At 50.8% G+C, this 16,553-nt stretch overlaps 1 protein-coding gene across 11 annotated transcripts in view; it reads right to left on the bottom strand.

Moving 5' to 3' along the window:
- The window catches only part of SLC8A3 (solute carrier family 8 member A3), a 162,457-nt gene extending 147,468 nt beyond the window's left edge, over window positions 1-14,989 (bottom strand). For 5 of the 11 annotated variants that reach the window (XM_017337697.3, XM_017337696.3, XM_070065151.1 and 2 more), the window contains exon 1: window positions 13,933-14,087. The gene's annotated coding sequence lies outside the window, so the exon portion shown is untranslated. Of the gene's footprint in view, window positions 1-13,932; window positions 14,089-14,830 lie in introns of those variants that run through there. The other 6 variants (XM_070065152.1, XM_070065150.1, XM_008248556.4 and 3 more) reach the window with 3 other exon arrangements.
- Window positions 14,990-16,553: the final 1,564 nt, after the last annotated feature.

The following is a 16,553-nucleotide window of genomic DNA, read 5'->3' on the forward strand; positions in this document are numbered from 1 at the left end:
CATGCTCTAAGATCTCAGGTTGGTGGCTCTGAAGCTGCCTCAATCTATGTGAGTGGTGGCTGCAACGAAGCGGGGTGCTTTAACACAGAGAATCGTGCAGCAGCATGTGAGGCAATATCCCTTGCATACTGTTCTTGCTTCTCCAACCTCATGCAATTGTTATGTTACCTTCCCTGAGGCCTTTCAGACACTTAATGACATTGAGCCATGTGATAGCTCCATGGATAATCTCCTGCTGACATTCTCCCAGGCACTACCGCACTAGATGAGAAAGACCCTTAGGCCAGGGCACCAAGAGGCCTCTGTCTCCTCCTGCTTTACGAACCAAAGACTTAAAAAAATATGACGATGACAACAAGAATTGCATCCATTTATCAAGCACTGCTCTATGGCTTGCACCACACTAGGAACTATTTATTTATTTATTTATTCATTTATTTGAGAGAGAGAGAGAGAGAAAGAGAGATCCTAATGCCGACTCACTCCCCCACTCCCAAAATGCCTGCAATGGCTCAGGTCTAGGTCTCCCACATGGATGGTAGGGACCCAATTACTCGAGCCATCACTGCTGCCTCCCAGAGTATTCATTAGAAGGCAGCTGGAATCAGAATCCAGAGCCAGGAATCAAAACCAGGTACTCTAATATGGGACGCAGGCTTGGACCGTCCTCCACTGCTTTCCCAGGCCACAGCAGAGAGCTGGACTGCAAGCGGAGCAGCTGGGACTTGAACCAGCGCCCACATGGGATGCGGGCTCTACCCACCCACCACGCCACCACACTGGCCCCAGCCCCCTCTAGGAACTTTTACATCTGCTATTTAATTCCTCAAAACCCCACAATGAGAAATGTATTATTTTCTGATTTAGAAAGGAGGAGATGAGGGCTCAACGTTGAAGAATTCACCCAAAGTCTGTTAGCTAGGCAAGCGGCACTGCAGGGCCTGAAAGCTGGTACATCAAATACCAAATCTGCTTTTAGCCCCAGGGATGAAAAGGATGGAGGCAGCAGAGGGGAGGAACTTGAAGACTCTTTCAAGTCAAGAAGCCAGGGCACCAGAAAGCTCTGACTCTTCTGGGAGGACATCCATGACCATGCCCTCTTCCTCGAAGTGAGTCCTTTACTCCCTTGGCTCCCTCCAACACACTGACCACCGCTGAAGCACTTGTTACACTGCACTGTTTACATTTATCTTTTTTTTTTTTTTTTTTTTTTTTTTTTGACAGGCAGAGTGGACAGTGAGAGAGAGAGACAGAGAGAAAGGTCTTCCTTTGCCGTTGGTTCACCCTCCAATGGCCTACATTTATCTTTACACGTCCATCTTCCACACTCTTCTGGAAGCTCCATGTGGGCGAGGTTTTGTTTTTTGTAACAGTGCATAGTCACACTCAGTAAAACTCTACAGAGCATGCTAAGAGGTTGAACTTGATCCCACATATCTTCTCTGCTTCTAAAATTCTATGATTCAAAGATTCCTAAAGCTTACTGGACTTGGGGAAGTCAAAGGACTTTGCCCTCTGCAAGTCCTTCTCAGATCTGGGGAGTCACAAACTCTGAGAGCAGGCCAGGGGCTAGGAAGAGAGAAGGCTTTGCTCAGCTTAATTGAACTTCTGCTTCTCCAGTTGCTGAACCTACATCTGCCCTGAAGGTACGCTCTAACCAGACAGCGTCCAAACCGGGCCACTTCTAGAGATGGCTGGGAGTCAGCACAACTCTGGAGAACTCTGGATTCTACTCCAGACCTAACTTACGTACCCTCCAGGAGAGGAGCCTGGGTCTTTCTGTTTTTAGGTTGATAATTCTGGAGGGAAGACAAGCAAGACAATCTCAGGGATTCCAACCATGAGAGACTCTGTTTGAACTGGGAGGAGGGCCCTCAGGGGATCATGAGTTCACTCACAAGGCCTTTGCATTTCCTGGACAAAGAGCCCACCTTCATGGACTCTCACTTGCTTCCCTACCCTGCCAAAAATAGCATAAGCCCCTCCCCCCATATAAGCAGCTTTTCTCTTTGTTTCTTCTTCCACCTGCCCATCTGCTTGGTTTATACTTTTCACTGAGCAAACATAAAAGACCCACAGTTCCCTTATCTTTATAGGAAAATGATGCCACTTGTCCATTTGCAACATGTGTCCAGTTATTTTCCTTTCCGGGATGATAACTTAAATCAACTTCACACTTCCTCACGGTCTTTTGTTTATTCATCCACTCATTCACTCATTCCTTCGTGCATGCATTTGTATGAAACTCAGCCAATGTGTCACAGATTGACTTTCAATGGATTACAGTGAGGCTACTCTAATTTCTTCCAAGCTCAGCTTTTCCCCACATGCTAAAAAGGAAAAAAAAAAAATAGAACATAAGCTCCAAAAGAGTAGGAATTTTTATATCATATTTTTGTATCCCCAGTGTCTAAATTAGTGTCATGCATATAGCAGATGCTAAGCATACATTTATTGAATGAATGGATGCCCTGAATGAAGGTGCAAAAATAGAAGGGATAATATCCAGTGACTTCTCCCACCCTTGGCCGTGTTCAAATGGAGGCTGGAGAACCATCTGTCAGAGATGCTGCGAGCAAGGTTTTTTCAAATTTGAGTAATATGAACAAAAGATAATCCCCCTTGAGAACCACACACTTCACTGGAGAACAGTGACAGAAAACCAAATAATTACAACAAAACAAGTATTAGATTCTGAAGCATGTGCAGTGTGCCAAGAATGCACAAGGAGGGAAGGTTTAACACCGCCTGGGATCAGCAGAGCCAACTCCATGAACCAGGTAACATGAGGTCTAGGATTTGAGGAATAAGCATGAGTGAACTGTGGCGAAGCCAGAGCATCTCAAGCAAAAAGCAGTAAGGAGGATGTCCATGCTAGAGAGCATGGAAGCATGAGGGAGAACAAGAGTGAGCAGCATGGTTGAAGGACGGGGCACCTGACAGCAGCTGCAGAGACATGTGAAGCATCACTGGCAAAGGACCTTGTGTGCCCGGCCAGGGAAACTGGGCATTAGCTAGGAGGCCATATGGAACCAATGAATGTTTTTTAATCATAGGAGGACCAAGAGCAATGTTTTCCCTTTGCATGGGCAACCTACAGGGTGATAGTGAACGGAAGAGGAAGACTGGTTCAGGTCAGACTCTCACAGTACTTGGAGGGGGGTGATGAGAACCTGAACGAGGTGAGCAAGGCTGCAGAGGAAGGTGTGGGCTTTACAGTTAGAAAAAGTAGAGTCAGCACAAGCTGGGGCGCAGTGAAAACAGAAGATGATGGTGAAGGAGGACTGAAGCGGCACAGCAAACACCAACCACCTCATGCACCTTCTCCATCCCACGGGCCCTCATTCAGAGAGCTTTAAGCCCAAACGAACAGCTGAATCAACACAAAACCACCCACTTGACCTCTCTGCTTGGTTTTAGGACCTCTTCTAATGGTGGGACAAATGAGACCAGTGGAAGTTCTGGGTTTTCCAGGTGGAGAGCAGGAGGAAGTCCTTGAAATTCCACCAAGATGTCAGAGTGTTTCTCAGTCTCGTGAAGGTAATAACCAATTGTAGGCTCAACAGCCCAGACTGGGATACGCTCTGGAGACGCACTGATGAAGCAGGTCTGGTCCCCACCCCACAGTTTCACACAGAAGAGTTTCTATGATCAGTATCAAAATAAAAGCATGGGTTTGGGGAATTGTGATTACTGACTGAGTATCACAAAAGTGGTGGAGTTGGACTTCTCATATCTATTTCAAAATAGAATGTAGTTGCACACAGAAGAAAATGAATCCATGGAACCCACTGATTCTAAGAAATACTGCTAGCTAGAAAAAGAAAAACAGTATTTTTAAAAGACACAAAATACTGAGATTATCTCAAAGCCTAGGGTGCCTCCAGGAAAGCCTGATTCTGTCCAATGATTCACAAAAGGAAGTATTTTTTGAGCACTTCATCTATACTCATCACATTTGCAAGTTCTTTGAAGATTCTGCGGGGACTGTTGCTATGGCATAGTAGGTTAAGCTTCTGCCTGTGGTGCTGGTATCCCGCAAGGGTACTGGTTCAAGTCTCGGCTGCTCCACTTCTGATCCAGCTCCCTGCTAGCGGCTTGGGAAAGCAGCTAAGGATGGCTCAAGTGCTTGGACCCCTGTACTCCTATGGGAGACCCGGAAGAAGCTCCTGGCTCCTGGCTTCAGATCAGCCCCCCTCCAGCTGTTGTTGCAGCCATTTGGGGAGTGAACCAGCAGATGGAAGACCTCTCTCCATCTCTCTCTCTCTCTCTGTAACTCTGCCTCTCAAATAATAAACACATCTTTAAAAAAAAAAAAAGATTCACCTGGATGTGCTCTCAGATTAACTGTGTGCCAAGTATGTGTCCCACTACATTCTAGCTATGGAAGATTCAAGATTTCTTCCCTTGCCTGGGTCACTGCAACGGCTGTCAATCTTGCCCCACTTCTTAGAGACTATTCTCCACACAACAGCCAGGAGCATCTTTTAAAAATATAAATCGGTTACATCACACCATTCTTTGTGTCTCCTCTCCTCATGCAGCACCTACTGACTCCTCTTTGAACATCTAACATGCTGACTTTGTTTTGCTCTGCCCACAATCCATTCCAGCCAAGATGGAGTTCTCTGAGGTTTCTAGAACATGCCAACCATGTACCTGCCTTAGGACTTGGTATTTACTCTGCTGGAAACATCCTTACCCTAAATATCCACTTAGGTCACTTCTTCATTTCCTTCAAGTCTCAGATGCCACTTCTCAGGCTTCCCTGCACATCTTCTGTTAACGGTGACCAGCCCTCCCACAGAACTCTAACACATCACTTCTTGTTTCCTTTATACCACACATCACTCGCCGAAATCACTGCTGTGTTTATTTGTTCACTTATAATTAGGGAATGTAAACTCAGTGTCTCAATGAGGGCCTGGCACAGTGAGTGCTCCATGAGTATTTGAATGGTTGTACGATTACTCTATGGGAGCAAATGATTTTAGAAGGACGCATCTGTGAAGCAAGACTCCAAACTTCCTGGCAAGCGTTGGAGGACAGAGGTAAAGGGTTAAAGCCAAAGCTCTCAGAGAGCAAGCAGCCTCGTTCATTCAGAAGAACCAACAGGTCCCCACAGCGTTAGGACAGGAGTCCTAAGTGCATTCCTATGCACAGTTCCTTCTGCCCACCACAGCCCATTCACTGGCACCTGATTTTTCCTCCAGGCCAGGGCATAAGGATAACCGACATTTATCATTATGCATTCAATAAAGGCTTCAACAAGTTCACGGAAAGTGGAATGAAAAAATGCTTTGGTTCAAAACTTTTCAAATCCATGTATGCAAGAGGTCTTTCAAAAGTTGGTGAGAAAAGATATTGTGATAAAACCATGCATGGACTTCAATATTTTTGGCACCAAAATAAATTTATCTTTTAATTCCATTTTACCAGGAACTTTTTGAAATTCTTCGTACTAAGCAACTCGGTGTGTCATTTATCTTTGTAGGTAGCCTTCTCATTCACACAATCTCATTTAATCCCATGAGGATGATTGTTCAGATGAAGAAACTGGGGCTCAGTTAACCGCCAAGAGTCTCTTTTTCTAGATGTATTTATTTCTTTGAGAAGCAGAGAGAGACAGACACCAACACCTCCCTTACACCGGCTTGCTTCCCAGATGCCCATGACAGCTGGGGTTGGGCCAGATTAAAGCTAGGCGCCAGGAACGCGATCTGGATCTCCTTAGTGGGTGGTAGGAACCCGTGCCACTACTGCAGCCTTCCGGAATCTGCACTGGCAGGAAGGCAAGAGACCAGGGGCTGCAGCCAGGTATCGAAACTAAGCACTCCAATGTGAGACGCAGGCATCTTAGCCACTAGGCCCATAACAGAGCCAGAACCGAACCTTGGTCCTCTGGCTGCCAGAGGGGTCTCTCCACCAAGCCTGAAGGAATGTATCATGTCAGGAAGGACCAACAGAAAACTGCTCCTAGGGTCTAAAAGAAGTCAGGGCTGGGGTCCAAGGAGTGAGAAACTCAGGGCAGCCTGGGGCACACATTGTCTCTGTGCCCCCAGAGACAACCATCTGACCCCTGTCTTGTGAAGTTACCCCTGGAGAGAGGGCTGACACCCCTCTGCCCCACTGCCCAGCCAGCAAGGGGAACTGGTGATCAGCTTCCTTTGTGTACATTTTCCTTAGACCATTCTCCAGGAGCCTGATTTACTTCAATGCCATTTAATTTATCTTAATTTTTCAAATGCTGCAATATGGATTTCAATCCTATCATTCCCTGAATGAAGAAGCAATGGGATCTGGCAAAGCCATCGAAGCCCTCTGTGACACAGCTAGAGTATTGTCCTGTATCAGCTCTAGGGGAGTGCTGGGCCCCCTGCCACAAAAGAGTGCCAAAGGCAGACTCCTCACCCTCCCAGAAGCTGTGTTCTTTCCCTCCTCCCTTGCAGCTGATCTCTCCATTCCTTCCTTCCAAGGGGCTGAAGGGTACAGGCCCTCACTGGCTCTTTCCATCTCACTGGGGAGGGAACATGGGATGCAGCTGCAGTAGGCAGCGCCTCTGGAAAGCCACTGAGCAGAGAGCAGTTCCTCTAGACTCTCAACAGAGTCGACTTGGCTGTGAACACACACATCCTTCCTGGTGGCCCTGGGTAAGGCAGAAGCACGGGGTGGAGACAGGACAGCTGGAGTATTTGGGGGACTAGCACTCCCGGTCATTCTGTGAGCGCCCTGGAGCACTGAGGTGGCAGGCAACTGGGAAGGACCAGCCTGGGACCATCACAGCACTCAGCCCAGCTTAGGGTCCCTGGGAGGCCAGACACACAGCCAGACTGACCCAGCTGACGTCTAGATAACAGACACACTTCAAGGGGCTTCCAGTTATAGCTGGAAGGTTCTGAAATGAAAGATACCAGCAGCACTAAATGTATGCTCAGCAGGAGGCAATCTACAAGGATCCTCAAAAAGTTCATGGAAATGCGTACTATGAAAAAACTATGCATGGATTTTAAAAAATGTTTTGCATCAAAATAAACATCTTTTTTTTTAATTAAAAAACTATGTATCTGAGAGGTAGGGAGACAGAGAGACATAGACATAGCTCCAATCCACTGGTTCACTCCCAAATGCCTGCAATGGCCAGATCTGGGCTGAACTGGACCTGGCAACTCAATTCAGGTCTCCCACATAGATGGCAGGAACCCAATTACTTGAGCCACCACTGCTGCCTCCTAGGGTCTGCACTGGCAAGAAGTTGGAGTCAGAAGCCAGAGCTGGGAATCAAACCCCAACAAGACAAGTTGGGGGCAGACAGCTTAACTACTAGGCCAAATGTCCACCCCAACTTATCTTTTCATTCAATTTTCCATGAACGTTTTAAAGTACCTTGGGGCCGGCGCTGTGGCACAGTGGGTTAACACTCTGGCCTGAAGTGCCAGCATTTCATATGGGTGCCGGTTCGAGACCCGGTTGCTCCACTTCTAATCCAGCTCTCTGCTATGGCCTAGGAAAGCAGTAGAAGATGGCCCAAGTCCTTGGGCCCCTGCACCCACATGGTAGACTGGGAAAAAGCTCCTGGCTCCGAAATGGCACAGCACTGGCTGTTACGGCCATCTGGGGAGTGAACCATCGGATGGAAGACCTCTCTCTCTTTCTCTCTGCCTCTCTTCTCTCTGTGTAACTCTTTCAAATAAATAAATAAATCTTTAAAAAAATAAAGTACCTTGTATATGCTATAGAATAAGACTCACAGAATACAGATTTGACAAGTCAAGGGAGACATAGTCTTAGAAGTCAACACATCCCACACAAACTCTTTAATGGATAAGGAACTGAATGTACACAGTGGAGATGGGTTTTATCCATGGCTGTCAGAGTGCCAAAATCTAGAAGATAACCTCTTATCACCAGTTCAGTGCTTCTTCCATTACACCATGTTGCCTGTTCCTGGTCTGTTTCTTTCTTTCTTTTTTTTTTTAATTTATTTATTTATTTTAAATTCAGAGTTACAGAGAGAGATGGAGAGACAGACAGAAAGAGAGATTTTCCATTTGCTGGTTGAGTCCCCAGATGGCTGCAACAGCTTAGGGCTGGGCCAGGCTGGAGCCAGGAGCAGAGTCAGAGAGAGAGAGAGAGAGAGAGAGAGAGAGAGAGAGGTCTTCCCTCCGCTGGTTCACTCCCCAGAATGGCTGCAATGGCCAGAGCTGAGCTGATCTGAAGCCAGGAGCCAGGATATTTTTCTGGGTCTCCCATGCAGGTGCAGGGGCTCAAGGACTTGGGCCATCCTCTGCTGCTTTCCCAGGCCATAGCAGAGAGCTGGATTGGAAGTGGAGCAACCGGGATTCGAACTGGCGCCCATATGGGATGCCGGTGCTCCAGGCTGGGGCTTTAACCCACTGCACCACAGCACCGGCCCACACTCCTTCATTTTTCACGGCACACCTGCTGAATGCAAGAGGGGGTAGAGACAAAAACACTTGGTCCAGGAGGGGAAGTAAGCCATATGCAAAAACATAAAAATAAAACTGCACTTCGGTGTAAAGAACTCAGGAGAAACAGATGCTGTGTTATCAAAATCCAAGGAAGAGGGAGGCTGCTTCTCCAGGAAGCCCCCTCACACTTGGAAGAAGCACCTGAATGGAACACTGGAGAACAGCTGGGAGTCTCAGGGTAAACCAGGTGCAAAAGCATGGAAGAGGAAAAGGCCAGTTTCCACAGGGGACCACATGGCTGGACGTGAGTTGGGATCCAGGCCAAGGAGGGCCGTGAATACGTGGAGTTGGAGAAAATGGGAAACCTTTCATAGTTTTTTGTGTAGGAAAGTGCTAGGCTTAAAAGGGTGTTGTAGGAGGGAAATCTTGTAACAGTGGATAAAATGACTGAAGGAGGAGGATGTTGAAGTTGGGAAGAAGCAGATAGCTATTTTATACAGTATAATAGTAACTACTTCAACAGCTATGCTTAGGACTGAATGGAAAAATCAATGTAAAGCACTTGCAACAGAGTGGCTGACAGATATGATGATGATGATGATGATGATGATGATGATGATGCAAGAGGTTATAAAGTCTGCACTTAAGAAGTGGTATCAGGAATGCAGAAGAGGCAGCTGGGCTTAGAAGACCTTCAGCAATACCTTGGGAACAAGGGAGAGAGGTCCAAGATAACCTTAGGCAGTTTGAGCCACGGTGACTGGAAGTTTGCTGGTGTGATCAGAGGAAAGGGAGAAGTCGGGAGGAGCTGCCCCTAAGGACAAAGAGGGCATCTGATCAGTCAAAAATGCCATTGAGGAGTAGATGGGACATCCTGTTGGAAACAAGACAGTGGGCTTGGGTAACCAAAGTTGCAGATTCTTGATACTGTCCACACTGGAGTGACAACTGAAACTACTGAGGGAGCCTTCTGCGGGCTAATGAAGAACAAGACAGTTGGGAGAGAGGAGAGAATCTTGGAGCCAAAGAGGAACAGGAGCTTCCTATAGCCGGTGGGGCCTAGAGAGAGAATGCAGGTTGAAAGAAGCCAAAAGAATGAAGTTTTGAGGAGCTAATAGTCAATATGATCTGGTGAGCACGGGGAGGAAGAGAGACAGCAAGAACAGGAACAGCCATTATAATTTGGGGGATGAGAAGTCCTTGGTGGATGTACGTTGGTCAGGAAGAGAAGTTGGGGAGTAAAGATTGGATGAGTGAATGATGAGTAAATGTGTAAAATTTTGAGTTTGTTGAAGGCAAGATGGGGAAGGGCGACTGGCCAAGTGCTGTTCCTTGTAAGATGGGGTTTTTGGAGGGAGAGGATTCTGTGTCCAAGGAGCAAGAGATTCCAGCTAAGAGAAAGAGCCTGGGGCAGTTTAGGGCAGGGGTAGCTCCTGGGCAACCATACAGGAGGATGTACCCTGCGATTAGTGACAGCTAAGATGAAGAACCACGTAGAAGAAGGTTTATCACACTCACACTGTTTGGCTTCAATCTCCAGAACTTTGAGGTCCTTTCTTTCCAAGTGACTTAGAAATTCCCCCATGGAAGCCAGGCCAGGAAGACAGTTTCCAGTCCCATTTCCAGATCCAGTCCCCAAATGACCCAGTGTTTCTGTGCACAACCAAGAAAGCTCTACTTGTCGTTCCAAATATCAAGCAGCAAATGCTATTTGACTTGTTCCAAATTACATCTCAGATGAGATGGAGCTGTTCTCCTAGTAGATGTGACTCTGGATGGCACAGACACACATTCTAGATTATGGAATTAGTCTTTATTCACTCTATATTATTTTTTAAAAATCTATATAGATGCACACGTAATACCTCTAGTGTAGACCACTTGCTTTATAGTTCCTATGGATTAAAGTGTGGATGGAAATCTTCCTTAGCCTTCCAGGAGAACTCTCTGTCTCAAATCACAGAGAGTTGGCCTTGCTCGGTAGCTCTGTGGGCCAGCAAGTATCTGTCAAACCTTTTAGACTCTCTTCTCCTGTCACCTAAGGAGCTCTGCCCAGTGCTAGGTTTAGAAGGCTCTTTCAGAAAACCAATGAACAACCAAACACAATCCGATTTCACTGAAGAAAACTAGTGGAACTTCCTAGAACGGTAACTCTGGTTTGTAACTGAAAAAAAAGGAGGACCCCCTTACCTCCACCCTCTTAAGTCTTGCCTCCCTCTACTGACATTTCATTCTGGCAGACTCTCTAAAATGCGTATCTAACCTTCCCTTCATGAGTGAAAACCTCCCTAAGTCCCACCAGAAACTCAGTAGAAATCCTTAGCGCGGAGAGTAAGACCTTTAAGGCCTGATTTTGCTTCTCTAGATATCTTCCTTCCTTCAGGCACTGGGAAGAGCTCTTACCTGTGTCAGGTCCTCGCACAAAGACCCCTTCATCCGTAAACTTTCTCCCCTTCCCTCTCCTCCCCTCCCTGCTTTCACCAACGCTACTGCACTGACCTGTCCCTACAAATCCTCCTGCCTACGGAGAAGTACTCTCCCCACAGGCTACCTTTCAGCTGGCATTTACCCTCCACAGGTAGAAACCACTTTACACAGAAACCGCCTGTTCACCAATTGGTGCTGCCTGCTGGAATGTATGTTTATGAGGAAGGAGCCATTCTATTTTATTTGCCTCTGTACTTAACACATGCCTGGTAGAGTGGGTGGTTGCTGAATATTTAATGAATAAATGGCTAACTGTACAAATAAATGAATGCTTTCTCTTTTGGAGTCCAATGTATTTCTGAATCTCACCAAATATTTGAACCTTCAGGCAACGTAAGCAGGCTTGAGGGAAGGGGAGGTTCTTCTCTTTCCACTGAACCTTGGTGATTTGAAGAAGTAGTAAGTAAGATGTGTGACATATAGGTGAGCATTTGGCACAGTAGTTACGATGCTGCTTGGGTTACTCACGTCCCATCTCAGAGTGCCTGGAGTTGAGTCCCCAGTCCTGCACCCAACTCCAGCTTCATGCTAATGCACACCCTGGGAGGCAGTAGGTGGTGGTTTAAGTACTTCAGTCCATCCACTCATGTGGAAGATGTGTACTGAGTTCCAGGCTTCTGGCTTTGGCGTGGCTCAGCCATGACTGTTGCAGGCATTTGGGGAGTGAACCAGCAGTTGGACCATCTCTGTCTGTCTCTGTCTCTCTGCCTTCCAATAAACAATAACAATATTCCCTAAATATGGACTGCGGGCAGTGCCTGCACCATGTCTGCCTGGGAACAGTGCTCATGAGCACTGCTGTACAAGGAACGGCCTTGCACAGGGATAGGGCAGGGGCCAGCTTCAGGGTCCCAGCTCACGGAAGAGTGCAGGTGTCAGTTTGATAACTCTATCTTCCCTTCCATGAACAGGAGGCCGTGGAGGGCAGAGCAAAGTGGAGATCAGAGGAGGAACAGCAGAGAAGGGAAGATGTAACTTGCTCCTCCAATTCCATTCATTCAACCACCATTTACTGAGGTCTCTTCTCTGCCAGGCACAGGGCTAGGCTTGTACCCTGAGGGCAGAATGTGCATAAACATCAACCTCCTTTCCTGCCTTCCTGGAGCTTACTGTCCATCGCTGTGACCAGAATTAATCATGCAAATAAATGTCATGTGCATCTTAAAATTTAGGGGATCTGGCCGGCCGGGTCAGGGACGGTATGCAAAGCTTCCTTGGGGAAGGAGGGAACTGATGGGTCCAGAATGATTAGCAGGAGTATGCGAAGGGCTTGGAAGAACAATCAGGCATGCCAGGTGGAGGAACCCACACCAATGGCCTTGCAGTGCCCAGCAAGTTCAAGAAGGAACTGCCTGGGCCAAGTTCAGTTCTGCAGATGCTGTCTGCTTCTTCTCAATCAAGCGTCTGTATTTATTTTTCAGAAGGGGAGGCTATGGGCGGGACTTGCGTGAGTGCACTGCTGATGGGAACTGGAGGTTGGCAGTGAGGGACCGGGGTGGTCAGCCCACATCTAGAAGGTGCAAGCTCCCCGTCGGCTGTCCGTCATCCTCATCTGGACAACTGCAGGTTGCTCTCAAACTTGGATCCAGCCTGGCTGGCCGTTAGAAAAGAAAGGCGGGCGGGAGGCCAAGCGCCAGACACGGGGAACTGATCCCCCTACTTCAGGAAGAGCATGGCGCAGCAGCTATATTTGAAAAGCGAGATAAACAAGAGCTCAGCTCCCGTAGATGGGGCACAACAGCTGTGGAAGATTAATCACACGCGGCTGCGAGTCACCAGGTCGCCAGAGGCCCGGAGGCTTCCCTTTCGGTGCCCCCACCAGAAGGCCGGACGCGCTCCTATCACGGACCCGCAGCCTCCCTGCTCTGCGCTTCGGGGGTCGCTTGACCACCCAGGAGCTCGGCACCTGGCGCCCAGCTGCAGCCTGCGGTTCTGATAAATTGCACCCAATTTCAACCCTTCCGCCAGGGAGACCTAAGCACCGAACATTAAGGGGTTCGTTTTTTAATCACTAGGAGAGAAAGAGAGAAAGAGGAGGGGGAAGAGGAGGCGGCAGCGGGCGGGTAAATTTATGGCACTGCATTAAAGGCGTTCTATTTAACCCCCTCCCTCTCTCCACCGTTAAAAATAAAACACAATGCATAAAGACCAAAACTACCTTTTTTTTTAAACGCCCGGAACAAATAGCTTTCATCATCTCCCCCGAGTGTCTCGGGTCCTCGGGGCAGGTCAGCCGGGCCGCTGGAGCCGCGCTAACCTCAGTGGGGGCCTGTGACGGTGTGTGTGTGTGCGCGCGCGCGGGTGTGCGTCCGTGTGTTGGGTGGCTTGGGGGTGGGAGGTAGGACTGATGACTTCTACACTTCGCTTCTGTCCACCTGGCCCGGGAGCTGGGCAGCGCAGGACGGGAGAAGCCCCCCCTATCCCCGCCCAGCGGCCGCGGCGGACGGCTGCGCCCGGGCTGCGGCTCCCGACCGCGGCGGCGGAGTCCCGAGGCTGGGGGCGCGCGTGCGTGCGTGTGTGCACGCGGGCGCGCGCCGAGTGCCCAACACGCTCCCCTCCTCGCCCCCAACCCCGGCGGGCACTCACAGTCCCAGGAGCGCCACACGCTCCGGCACAGGCGACACACAACATGCACACGGGCGTCCGGCGCGCGCCACGCAGCAGGCGGCCTCCCCGCGCGGCTAAGCCCGCAGCTCACGGCCCGGCTGGGCACGCGTTCCCGGACGCCGCTTCCTGCCCACCCCCGCAGACACTTGCCTGGCCAGGACCCCTCCCCGCCCCCAACACTGCATACACGGCGTGCACTTTCCGGGCGCGCCCCCACCCCCTCCTTCTTCTGGCACTAAACCCAGAGAGGGAGGCGCTTCGCATGAGCGATATTGAGAAATAACTTCACTCACACCATTATTCATAACCAGGGACCCTCTTGGGGGCATCCCAAGCTCCCCAAGCCCCTGCCTCTCACTCCTCGGCCGCCCGCCGGGGGGAAGGGCAGGAGGCTCGCCCCATTACTCACCGTTTCCTCTCCGCCTCCCGAGCGGAGTGGGCAAGTGAGGCGGGTGAGGAAGGTGCGCGGTGCCCCCGCCGCCGGGCTCTCAGCGGCCGCAGCGGCTCATCGCCCCCGCGGGCTGCCCGCCGGCCGCAGCCGCGTCCGGGGCATGTCAGTCCGCCGCCGCCACCGCCGCCGCCGCCGCCCGCCCGCCGGGGCTCGAGCGCTCGCAGCTGTCAGGGAGCTGCGGGGCAGCGCATCTGGAGCGCGAGGTCTGCGCGGCAAGGGGGCTGGGGCCAGGGCGAGGAGGCCCGGGGTGGGGGGCCCTCCGCACCGGTCCTAGGGCCGGGGAAAACCCGACCGCAGCTCCCGACGACGCCCGGGAGAGGCCCGGAGTCCCGGCCGCAGGCGGCGGGGGATCCCTGCCGGGAGGGGCGGGAAGCAGAGCAGCCCGGCGCGCCCTGGCGGCTCGGAGGGACCCCGGCTGGGGCTCGCGGCCGCGTCGCCCGGGCTTTCCCGGGGTGGGAGCGGGCCGGCTCTCCGCCTCACACGCCGTCACCGCGGGAGACGTCTCGGCCGCGCCGCGCGCAGAGGGGACGCGCGGAGGGGCTGGTTTCTGGGCGAGCCGAGAGCTTTGCCCATTAAGCTGCCGCAAGAAGCCAAATCAAAAAGCCAATCTCCAAGCCTGCAAAGCGAACGTCACCCTATCAGCTGGGAGGGGAGAGCCGCACCTCACGACGAGCCGCGCGTCTGCAGCGCCGCGCGCCGCGGGGCCCCTCTCACAGCGCTTCCCGCCGGGCCCGCACCGCGCGCCGCCTCACGCCCGGAGAGCCCGGCCAGGACCGAACTCGGACCCCGCCGCCGCCCACCCCGGCGTCGGCGCCTCCCCGCCCGCGGCGGAGCCGAGACGGCGGCGCGTCCTGACCTGGATTCCCCGGACTTGGGCGCTCCAGGCAGCAGGCGGGCGCGCGGCACCCGGCTTTCCCCTTGTCCTCAGGAGACGCCGCCTGCGATTCCGAAATTAAAGTCTCCACCAAACACATCTGTGGTTTTTAAATATAGCAGGAAACGATTACCCAGGCGGGGTCCACCCAGCGTGGGGGAGGAGCTGAAGGGGATGGAGGTTGGCAGTGGAGGGAAAATAAAACTCCTTTCTCCCCCCTCCCCTGCTTTTTCTCTTCTCTTCTTGGTGCAGAACTCAGCCTGTCATTTTCTCAACCCAAATCAAACAGCAGCTTGTGAGAGACGGCTTGGGTGAGCGCGCTGGTATGTTGGCTTTGGGGGTTTTTAAGGCTAAAAATAAGAGGGGGGCTGCCTCTCAAATTGCTGCTTACTCTGGGCTTGGAGACTGGAGGAGAGACGGTCCTTTGATGCAGCAGGAGAACCAGGGTTTGGGGCTTGGCGCGGGCCGAGTGTCCGCACACAGCTTGCATCAGATGCCTGTAATTTCTGCTATATTTGTCGGGCTGGGTCCTGGAGGCAGCAGGGGTGGGGGCAGGCTTCTCCTCCGAGCGGGGCTGCGTGTCCCTAGTTGATCGGTGGCGGTCGGCACATCTAAACGGAGCACAGTGGCTGGCCTTGTGTGGCCACGCCGGTGCACATGGGACGGCGCGAAAGGGCCCGAATTTGTTCCCTGAGGCTCTGCTGTCTGAGGCCACGTGTGCAGGAGCCAACAAATGATAATGACCCAAACCAGGGCCAGGGGTGGTGCCGGAGAATAGGCTTGTATTGTCTCCGTCTACCTCTTAACTGCGATTGGGGACAACTACCAGCTCCTTTTCTGTTGAGGAAGCTGCCTTAGAGAGGCTAAATTACCACCCCAAGGCCACATGCAGCAGAACCACAGCTTGGAATCGGGCGGAACCCACAACAGTGCGCGTCACTCCCGGGATCCCTGGCTGCTCTGGAGCCGTCTGGGCCCAAGAGGTTAAGTGGGAGTGGAGCTGAGTTCTTTCCTGGTCGCCTGATGCCCTTGTTCCTTTAGCAAGTCACGTGGTAGTTTCCGTGTGGAATTTGAGTCCTGAGTGTGCTCAGCTAGGAGCTCTGGGACCACAGACTCTTAGGGGCCTTGAATTCAGTTGCAGTTCGGGCTGAGAGCTGGCCCCGGGAGGTGTCAACAGCCTCTGAAATAGTGGGATTGACCTTGAGTCTCCTTGGGTTTGCCTTGATTCTGTGTGGTAGAAATGTGTCCTGTGGCAATCGTGAAGGATTTGCTCAAATGTTCAATTACAAGAATATGCGTGGCAGTGTTTGTAATAGGGAATGGTTGGGGCGAGCTTAATTTTCCGACAGAGAGAACTCGTGGAGGAAATCATATCGTCCTGTGTTTTACCCTATGAAAATGCTGATGCAGCGTTCTGTGTACTGACACGGGAAGGTTTTCATGATATATTATTGAGGGAGAGAAAAATGCAAAATATTGGATATGACACAGTGTGTGTGTGCGCGCGTGCATTCCGGCGACATGGAAATGCCAAAATAGCAATGGTTATCCCTTGGTGGGATTTCTGCTAACTTCTTTTTCCCTTTATATCAATTTTATTGAGGCATACTTTACACACAATAAAACTCATGCATTTTAAGTGGATAGGTTGATGAGTTGTAAGAAGAGTTCCTATAAGTAGAGCAACAACCACAAACAAGGTACA

This window comes from Oryctolagus cuniculus, chromosome 20 (assembly GCF_964237555.1).
Source record: "Oryctolagus cuniculus chromosome 20, mOryCun1.1, whole genome shotgun sequence".
Classification (NCBI taxonomy): Eukaryota; Metazoa; Chordata; class Mammalia; order Lagomorpha; family Leporidae; genus Oryctolagus; species Oryctolagus cuniculus.